The sequence below is a fragment of the Nematolebias whitei genome, chromosome 9 (assembly GCF_014905685.2).
Source record: "Nematolebias whitei isolate Nwh7 chromosome 9, NemWhi1, whole genome shotgun sequence".
In the NCBI taxonomy this organism is placed as follows: Eukaryota; Metazoa; Chordata; class Actinopteri; order Cyprinodontiformes; family Rivulidae; genus Nematolebias; species Nematolebias whitei.
Genome location: NC_056506.1, coordinates 34993498 through 35003817, shown reverse-complemented (window position 1 = coordinate 35003817; position 10320 = coordinate 34993498).

Genomic DNA, 10320 nt, shown 5'->3' with positions numbered 1-10320 from the left:
ATCCATCCATCCATCCATCCATCCATCCATCCATCCATCCATCCATCCATCCATCCATCCATCCATCCATCCATCATCTTGCACTTGGTCCGAAGTTGGGGGGGCAGCAGCTTGAGCAGGGAGGACAAGACATCTCTTTCTTCCAGCTCTTCTGGGAGGATTCCAAGGAGTTTCCAGAACAACTGAGAGACATAGTCTCTCCAGCGTGTCCTGGGTCTTCCCCGGGGTCTCCTCCCAGTTGGACTTGACTGAAGCACCTCCCTCGGGAGGCACCCAGACAGCATCCTTACCAGATGCCTGAACCACCTCAACTGGCTCCTCTCAATGTGGGGGAGCAGTGGTTTTACACTGAGTCCCTCTCAGATAACTGAACTTCTCACCATACCTCTAAGAGAAAGTTAATCTATTCTGTGGAGGAAACTCGTTTCAACTTCTTGTATTCACAATCTCATCCTTTCGGTCACTATCCAGACTTTGTGGGCATAGGTGAGGGTAGGAACGTAGACCAACCGGTAAACAGAGAGCTTTGCCTTACAGCTCAGCTCTCTTTTCACCACAACGGACCAGCACAGAGTCCACAATACTGCAGATGCTGCACCAATCCATCTGTCAATCTCACGCTCCATTCTTTCCTCACTCATGAACAAAACCTCAAGATACTTGAACTCCTCCACTTGAGGCAGAACCTCACTCTTGACCCAAAGAGAGCAATCCACATTTTTCCGACTGAGGACCATTGCCTCAGATTTGGAGGTGCTGATTCTCCTCCCAGCTGCTTAACACTCGTCTGCAAACTACTCCAGTGAGAGCTGAAGATCACGGCACGATGACGCCAACAGGACCACATCATCTACAAAGAGCAGAGATGGAGACCTGAAGCCACCACACTGGAATCCCTCCACCCCCTGGCTGCACCAAGAAATTCTGTTCATAAAAGTTATGAACAGAACTGGTGACAACGGGCAGCCCTGGTGGAGTCCATCTCCCACCCTGAAGGGGTCCGACTTACTACTGTCCATGCAAACCAAACTCTCACACCGCTTGTCTAGGGACCGAACAGCCGGGCCCCCAATCCCATACTCACTGAGCACCTTCCACAGTGTACCCAGAGGAGCATGGCCCAACACCTTCTCCGAGTCCACAAAACACATGCAGACTGGATGGGCAAACTCCCATGACACCTTGAGGACCCTAGTGAGGGTTAAGAGCTGGTCCAGTGTTCCATGGCAATGCAGGACGGAACCTGCATTGTTCCTCCTGGATCTGATCGGACCAATGATCGGACTTGCTTCTCCAGTACCACACACACTAACATGGGTTTAATTTTAAATTAAAATTTCCACATATAATTCAGTGACCATAAACCTGAGCTGAGTCTAAAAGAATATTTCTAAAGAATTGATTTGGTTCATATATATTAATCAACGTCGCTGGGGTCTCAAAGAGATCAAATTGCACTATTAATAATCTCCCATCTTCATTTTTATTCACGTTTTATTTTTACATTTAATTTTTCATGAAATAGCACGACCTCGCCTCTAGAATAAAAAAAACTGTACTCAGTCAATCTCTTTTTAGTTTTTCATTTCTTTATCTGTTAGATGAGTTTCTTGTAAAAGTAATATGTCACTTAAAAAAAAAAATCCCAGTATTTTTTCTGTTTATTGGGTTATTTATTCCACTCACATTTAATGAGATTATATACATTTTTCAGGACGTCAAAATTTGCATGATAAGGAGTATACATCATTTTCAGATCATAATGCGGAAAAATATTTGACCAGTTGCTGCCCAACCCATTCTCCACAGCCATCAATTTCCCCATCACCTTCCTTCCATTTCCACCTGTTTCATTCCCATTTCCACTCACCATCCCCACCGCCCCCAATCACACAGTTTTCCCAGTGCAAGTTTTCTCTACCACCTTCCACCCAGCGTCCCAGTCCCTCACCACACCCTACCACCATGATAAAGACTAATATTTCCATCTATTTCTATAGTAGTTCAGTGTGATGGTAAGTAAATCCTCATATTAATTGGGTCTTAGGATTGTGAAGCTTTCATTGTCACAGAAAATTGACCTTAAGAATGGTCTGGAGCACATCTGCCTCCATTTGTGCAAAACTAATTAACACCACCACTGCAAGAGTTTATGAACAGTGAATATGTGTGTGTGTGTGTGTGTGTGGGGGGGGGGGGGGGCATAAGAAATGAGAGCATTTCATTGCAATCAAGCAAGTCATGCCTTTTACAGTAAATTTGTATTTTATATGACTGAGTGAACAACATCCCTGTACAATATAATGTGTGACCAAGTTTAAAGAGTAGGTTTGTGTTTACTTTACTCTGCAGTGGCAGCCATGTTTTTTCACTTTTTATCCAGTTTTAAAGTCCTCTCATAATATGCCTTCTGAAGAGCAAGTGTCATAAGATCTGTCCCGAGCAGGCAGCTGTGAGCCTGAAAACACTGACATCAGAAGAAACCTGTGTGAACAAAAGTTTCACAAAAATTAGTGTTCACAATTAAAGAATATTTCTGACACTTTCAAAAGCCAACTGGCAACAACAATGCACCTGTGTTTGTGTGTTTGTGACCAATATGCCATGAACTGTTAGTCAAATTTTAACAAAACTCTCAGAAAGTAATCGTTGGGTGTAACTTTACGGCCTGTTTACTTTTGGAGTCAACCCTATTCAAGAAGCTCGCCACAACAAACTGATAGCTGACAGTAATATCTGGCATGAGGTTGTGCATGATATTATTTTCTACAACATTTTCTACATCATTACTCATAAGAAAAGCAGAGGATGATACTGTATATTATGTAAAGGAATAGCAGACCTTTCATCTATTTTATTTCAACTTTAATTTAAGTGTGATCAATAGTCTAAACATTTTAAATGTGCCAAATTTAGCCAAAAGATTTGCCAATGGAGAGGTATTGTCATTCTAAAAATTACATGTTTGAAACAATAGGTTTTGGTAAACCCTGCATTTAATATTTGTTTCTTGATATGCCAAAGATCTTGCAGCAACAAGATGCTGAATTTTGGTGTAATATTTCTGTTTTCCAAACTGAGAAGGGAGAGGCCGAGCAGCTTTTAAAGTCATGTATTTGCTGTAAACAGCTGCTCGTGTGTTTGATAGAAAGAGTAAAAATAGATTTATAACGCTCAGAACTGAATGTTTAATGTGTTTCTGTGTGAATTATTTTGGTGAGTGATTATGAGTGTGGTTATTCTGGTTTTGTTATATTGTATACTTGGATGTGTAATGTTTCTTTTTAATTAAGATTCAGTTTTCTTAAAGCCTTAGCAGGTACTTAATCTGCAAATGGAATATATTGTGTTACTGCGTCGTTGTTGTTTTTCTTCTAAAAGACAAATTTGATTATTTCAGTGAATTTACAATGGAATATATAAATAAATCACACTAAATAAAAAAAAAGTGTTTTCAGTTGCCTGAAAGGATCATATTGTTTATTTGTGTTAAAGGTATACATTTTATAATTTCAAAGCTGCAGTAACCTGCATGTAGAAGTTTTATGTTTTCTTTGACAGGAATCTATTAGAGTTACTCTAACTCTGAAGATACTGACTCACAGCCTTATTTATCATGTAGCTCCTTGCCTTACCAATAATCTATCCATCCATCCATTTTCTTTACCCGCTTCTTCCATTTTGGGTCACAGGGGTCGCCGGTGCCCATGTCCAGCAATCACTGTGTGAGGGGCGGGGTACACCCTGGACGGGTCGCAAGTCCATCACAGGGACACATAGAGACAAACGAGACAAACAACCATTCACTCTCTCACTCACACCTAAGGACAATTTAGAGTTACCAATCAGCCTAACATGCATGTTTTTGGACTGTGGGAGGAAACTGAAGTACCCGGAGAAAACCCACGCATGCACGGAGAGAACATGCAAACTCCACCCAGAAAGGCCCCTGGACCGGGGTTTGAACCAGGGACCTGCTCGCTGAGAGGCAGCAGCTCTACCAGTTGCGCCACCGTGCTGCCCGCAATAATCTAATACTTAATGATAATATTTATATTGTTTATTCCTTTAGTGAGATAATAAAACTATTGACCGTTATCCCCGTCCTTCGAGCGAGCGTTGGAAGTTGGTTTTATTGGACTCTATTCTGATGAGCAACTGTTTGTGTTTCTCTCTCCAGCAGGCTTCAGGACTCTTGCAGACTCTCTGTCTGTCAGCCCACACTTTCTCTCCCCAGCACTTCAATCCTTTAATCTCTACATAAACCCACTCCGACTTCATAGCCCTGAGTCATACTGTATCACATCCTCTCCCGTGTGGATTCTCTTTCTGTCGCTGCGACTTAGACAATAGATGGTGCTGTACTGTCAATCATTTCCTGATGCCACATGCCACAGGAGTCATCTATTTAACATAACTTTTTAATGTGGCTGTGTTCATAGGTTTAATGTGTTTACAGTACTATTTTATTTTCCCACTGATAAAGGAATGTTCAGCTAATAACAAAACTTGTAAAACTTGATCTAACAAGGTTTAACATTTTAAATGTGCCAAATTTAGCCAAAAGATTTGCCAATGGAGAGGTACTTTGGATGGATTCTTCGTTGTTGAAAAGTTTTGAAATGTTTCAACAAAGAAGAATCCATCCAGAGGACCTGACTCAAACTTGTTAGATTTATCTACCTGGATTATTGAGCACGCATCAAGTAAAACTTGAATTGAGAAAATGTTTGCACTTAATATTTGGTATTTTTACCTTAACTGTCAAACGACGTACTTGCATTGTTCACTTGAAGATAATTATATCCGTAATAATGATAATGTGCTTTTATTTCGAGTTTGCATTTTTATGAGAATATCTTGACTGTTTATTTATGACAAATATAAACACATTAAAGCATGGAATTTCTCTGCAATAAAATGTCCAGGGGGTAAAGGAATGCATTGCAAACTATGAAATTTAAATTAAAAAAAAAGTTTTCCTGGAACATATCAATAGTGCAGTTTGGAAAAAGCTTACTCCAATAGTTTTAAAGATTCCTTGATATGCAAAACTGAAATGCGGGTCCATGCTTAAATTAAACAAAACACTGCGGAATCCACTGAAAACTACTTGGAACCTTGAGTCACATGACTGAGCTACATAAGGCTGTTGTAGTCTGTGTAGGTATGGTGGAAATGTAAAAAGGTAGAATCTAAGTGAAGATGTTTACATGGAAGAATACTTGAATTTGCTGCTAATTGCCAAAGAAAAGAGATGAATTAAAAAAGATAATGTACAGATTAAATATTAGGGCTCAAGGCAGTGGAAAGCCATAAACACAGACCTCGGCATCAAATCACTGTTTTTGCAAAATCTCTTTTAGACTGGTAAGTTTACCATTTCAACCTTAGTCATCTTTTTATCTGAATACTTTGTTCAACGAATCTGAGCGTGAATACTACAAATTAATCAAAATTGTTAGATTTGACCATCTCAAATCAGTCTTTAATAAAAGTGGCCATTGTTGACCAATTTTCAGTCACTTTGGCTGTTTCCGTAGTTAAATGAACACGTTTGATAGTTGGCAGCCATTGACAAATTTTGCTTACAATTTTTTAATGCAAGGCCACATTACCAACAGTATATAAATGAAAATTGTGAGAGTTTAGTTTGTTAATGTATGACTTTTTAAATCAGTTTTTATGCTATTGAAACAAGTACGTTTTAAACTGTCTTGTCCCACATTTTCTATATTACCGCATTTTTTGGACTATAAGGCGCACCGGATTATAAGGAGAATTAAGCAAAATAAGTTCATTTTGACAGATTTTTGAGCACATGTATCACATTAAATCGGTTCGAGGTCAGTAAGCACAACCAGAATTAATGTATAAGGCTCACTGTCGATTTTTGAGGAAATTCAAGGATTTTAAGTGCGCCTCAGTCCGAAAAATACGGTACAAAAGCAAAAGTGCAACAGGAGCCCCCTGACCTGTTGAAAAGTTGAAATTAAACGAAATGGGGAAACTTTTTTTGAACTGTTGCAGTTCATTTCCTCAGTTCTCCATTGCTCATTTGAGTCCCTCTCTGTGTTGGTTGCATTAAAATGGACTCTGTCTGCAAAAACTTTTGGTTGCAATAAAATAGTGTTTGTTTATGACACCTCTTTCTCATGGTCAATGAAATAAACAGAGCGGCGTGATAGATTGGATTATCAAGCTTTGACAGTTGCTCGTCTGTACACAGCGATCTGTACACGAGGGGCTGAGACTTTCCAGGAAGTGGAGCATGTGACTGAATTATTACAGAGTGTGACGTTTAACACTAACAGTACAACACGTTTTAAGGCACATTGTCTAAACTGCTCTCAATGCTGAAACATGATGAGAATATTAATTTTATTCTTTTGGTGCAAGTAGGAGACGTCAATGCAAAAAGCACAAGTGACGCAGAGTTCATCAAAATATTCCTGACACCAAATGTCACATCTCTTTACAAGACAACAAACATTTTATCACATGCTGCCAAAGGCAAAAACAGGCAAATATATAAAATATCTTGTGAACCAGTGGTGCACTGATCTTAAACATGCAGAAAATGTACATCTACAAATGTTTACCTTTTGTAGTCAACTCTTTTGAGGTCTCAGCAGAAAAGCAATCATAGCAAACACAAGAATGACATTAACCCAGTCCATTTTTACAGATAGTCAGCTAAAAGTTGATGTGGGAGTAGCTGAGAGTCATCCCTAATACATACATTGAACACTAACTGATTACCCATCTGCTATTGTTGGAGAAAAGCATTCTCGCTTATCATACTTACTCAAAAAGAATCACACTCGACAGCACCTGTAAAACCAGTATTTACTTGCAAGATCAGATTTTCAGGACAGGTTACATGAATATACTTACACACATGAAGCCCAGTCATGAGAATCTGCCCTGAGCTGCCTCCTTAGCTCGTTTTTATACCCTTATCAGTTCAGCCGAGTTCACAGAGTGCAGGAGGTGTCCTCGGAGCCAGCTGCAGCTTCACTCAGCTCCTCATCCAGCTCTCTCTACTAACTCAAACTTATAATTCATGGGCAGAGTTAACATTATCAACCATAGTAATAAAAACATTCATAACCTTTGACCTCAAATTCCTTAACAATTATAAAACCTGGAATCAACTATGACAGTCAGCTCTGCCTGTCTGTTTTCAAAATATTCTATGAACGAGCTGAAACATTTCAATAAAACATAACAGAAAGTAATCAATGGATGTGCATTTATAACTATTTAACTGTTGGTGGCAAGCCAATTCAAAATAGCTACCAAATCTAATCAACTACTGTATAGCTAACCAAAAAATACTAAAACTCATTTAATTTAACGTAAATTAAGATTACATTCAGTGTGGTAGTAGCTGAGCATTATTTACAACACATACTATAAACAGTACATATTGTGTGATATGTTTGACTAAAACTTTGCCATTAATTGTTGGTGTTTGTCTATTAGCAAAATATCTCTTAAACCACTGAACAGGTTTGATGAAACTCTCAGAAAGTAATCAATAAATTTAAATAACTTTGGAGCCAAACTAATACAAAATGGCCATCACATCTAATCAACTTGAACCAATACAGTACATGAAAGGCTGTAACTCTGTCAAATTCACAATTATTAAGATAAAATTTGGCGTGGTTTCTGCTGAGAGGCATCCTGAACACATACTCTGAGAGCTAGCACATGCAGCAAGATCCTACAAAAGATAGTACATAAAGTCATTTACAATGCAGACATGTTCCTGTTTTTAGTATTTTATATTCTTTACTACCTAGCTGCTCTTGTTTTGTATTTTAATACCATTTCCTTTCATTTGTTCTTTTCAATTTATATGCTTTCTTATATGATTGTCTACTGTTGTCATCACTCTTTGTTAAAATCAGGTCTCTCTTGTAAATGAGTCCCCGATGCTCAATGGGACTAACCTGTATAAATAAAGGTTGAATGAATGAACAAAGTTTGACCAAAAAGGCTAATTCTTGTTCTCTTCTCTTAGTCTAAAACTCTTAACATGAAAGGTGGCGAGAGATATGCATCGCTTCAAGCAATGCTAGGCCTTTGATTTTTTAATTTAGTGTCAATTACAGATTTAATTTCTTCAAAATAACTGAGATCTATTTTTGGCCAAATAAATTCCTGTGACGGCAGCAAAGATAACTTTTTGGTAAAAATGCTCCTCATCCTCTCTCCTCTTGGGATGCCAGTGTGCGTAAGCGAGCGTTTTGCCACGGGGTGGGTATGAGTTGTGTGTCTTGGTGTGGGGCTTGTGAGGTGAGAAAGTGACAGAAGGAGAAAGAAAGCTGAACTGCAGCTTTACCCGTCCTGTGACTCAGCAATTTAAGACTTAAATTTGTGTAAATAATCTCCTCCTCCTTCTTCACTTATCCCCTTTGCCCTTTTCATTCTCCACTGGCCCCTTGTTGCTCCTCTCTTCCATAATAATTTATGTCTCATTAATTAATTGCTTTTGTATGTAAAAATAACATCTAATCATGCTAATGCCTAGCAGTTAAAGCGAAGTGGGACAGCAAATTTGAGAACTCATCATCGCACATCCGTGGTTTGATGATCACTCCTGCTCTGGAAAACTGATTGAGAGGGTAGTTAATCTGGTAAAACAAAATCAAGGTGGAGGCTTTATTTTAATTCTTTTGCTTTGCTCTGACAGCGTTCATCTGTTTAGTGCAGAAGGAGACATCAGAGGCTCTTCACTGAAAGCAGCGAGACGCAGGGACAGAAATAGATCATACTAGGATATCTGAGCGGAGGAGGGAGACGCCCTGGGTATTCTGCCATCCTAGATAATACAGACTGTAGCCTGTTGGGGTGGAGGATAAACACCAGCAGAGACAATGGTGAGCACGAGTGATGCAATGAATGTGTGTGTGTCTGAGTCACGGTGAGGTCGCAGCAGTGGTGGTCTGACAGAAGACAGAGGAGGGAAGGGGAAATGAGCCTCCAAGACAACCTTATTACATTAGAAACAAAACCTTCAAGGACCGTGGGGCCACTGGAGGACATCTGTAATATGAGAGCTCTCACAAGTCAAGGGTGTAAAGTGTGCTCTAATTTTTCTCATCCTTCTCAGTCACATTAAGTTAGCAGCACATTTTGGTTTGAGGAGTGAATTAATACTTTAATCATTTTAAATCACCATTTTATTTTACTGGATTATGTAATAGTTCAGATTAATTTCAAATAGGTTTCTGTCAAATATTTTGAACAATTAATATCCTACCTGTTGTAGATAATTCCTTGAACGACCTCAGTTTGGACAAATGCAGATCAATTCAGACTGGAGTTACAAGCTAAGAGATAACTGACCAACACCAAAATGGATTTTTGACATTTTGAAACGGTGCCAGTCGGTAAAAATGTTAGTGACTTTTATGAAACCTATAAGATGATCTAATTATTAAAGCATATTTGAAATTGTTCATCTGTTTAAGAAAATGTGGGCTTTGCAAAAAATAAAATGTATTTTGTAGCATGAAGAAGCATTCCCTGACCATGACCTCTGAACCTGAAATGATATCTGAGAACTACTCTGATTTGGTTTTCTTTAAAGTTACTTTTGACCTTAATAATGTTTGATGTTTTCAGCACAGTCACTGTCCTAAAACTCTTCATCAGCTATAGGTTGATAAAAATTTACATGTTTCTTTAAAGTTTTATAATAATAAATAAAAATAAATACATTCATAAAGTTGTTTTATGCACTTGTTTAGAATGTGAGAGATGTTAATTATTATTTGCATGTGTTATTATGAAATCATGTGAAATGTTTTAATATGACACCCTGGACAGGTCCCGGGTGTCCCCCGCCTCTCACACAGTGACTGCTGGATATTGGCACCAATGACCCCTGTGACCCGAAAAGGTAGAAGAGGGTAAAAGATGATGGATGAATGTAATTCAATAATTAACAGTGATTACATTGGCATTATAAGATAATTTTAATTTTTAAATGGTTACATTATTAGCTTCATACAGTCAGATCCCATTCCCTTTGAGATAAATAAGGTCAGACCTGTTGACTTGAAATGAGACACGTTTTACTTTTTCTTTTTGGTCAGTACAACCATAGCACACACAGCCTAGCATTTTCTCTTACATTAGATAGCTGATACACATTCTTATATGAATATTGTTTTGATTAATATTAGCATTAATGACATTTACGTAATCAGTCCTTACTGTTTGCTATTTTGCCAATATCTACAGCAATGCTAATTCCAGATGCTTGCCCTCTCTGGTTATGGTCCTTGTTTCTACAGTGAATCA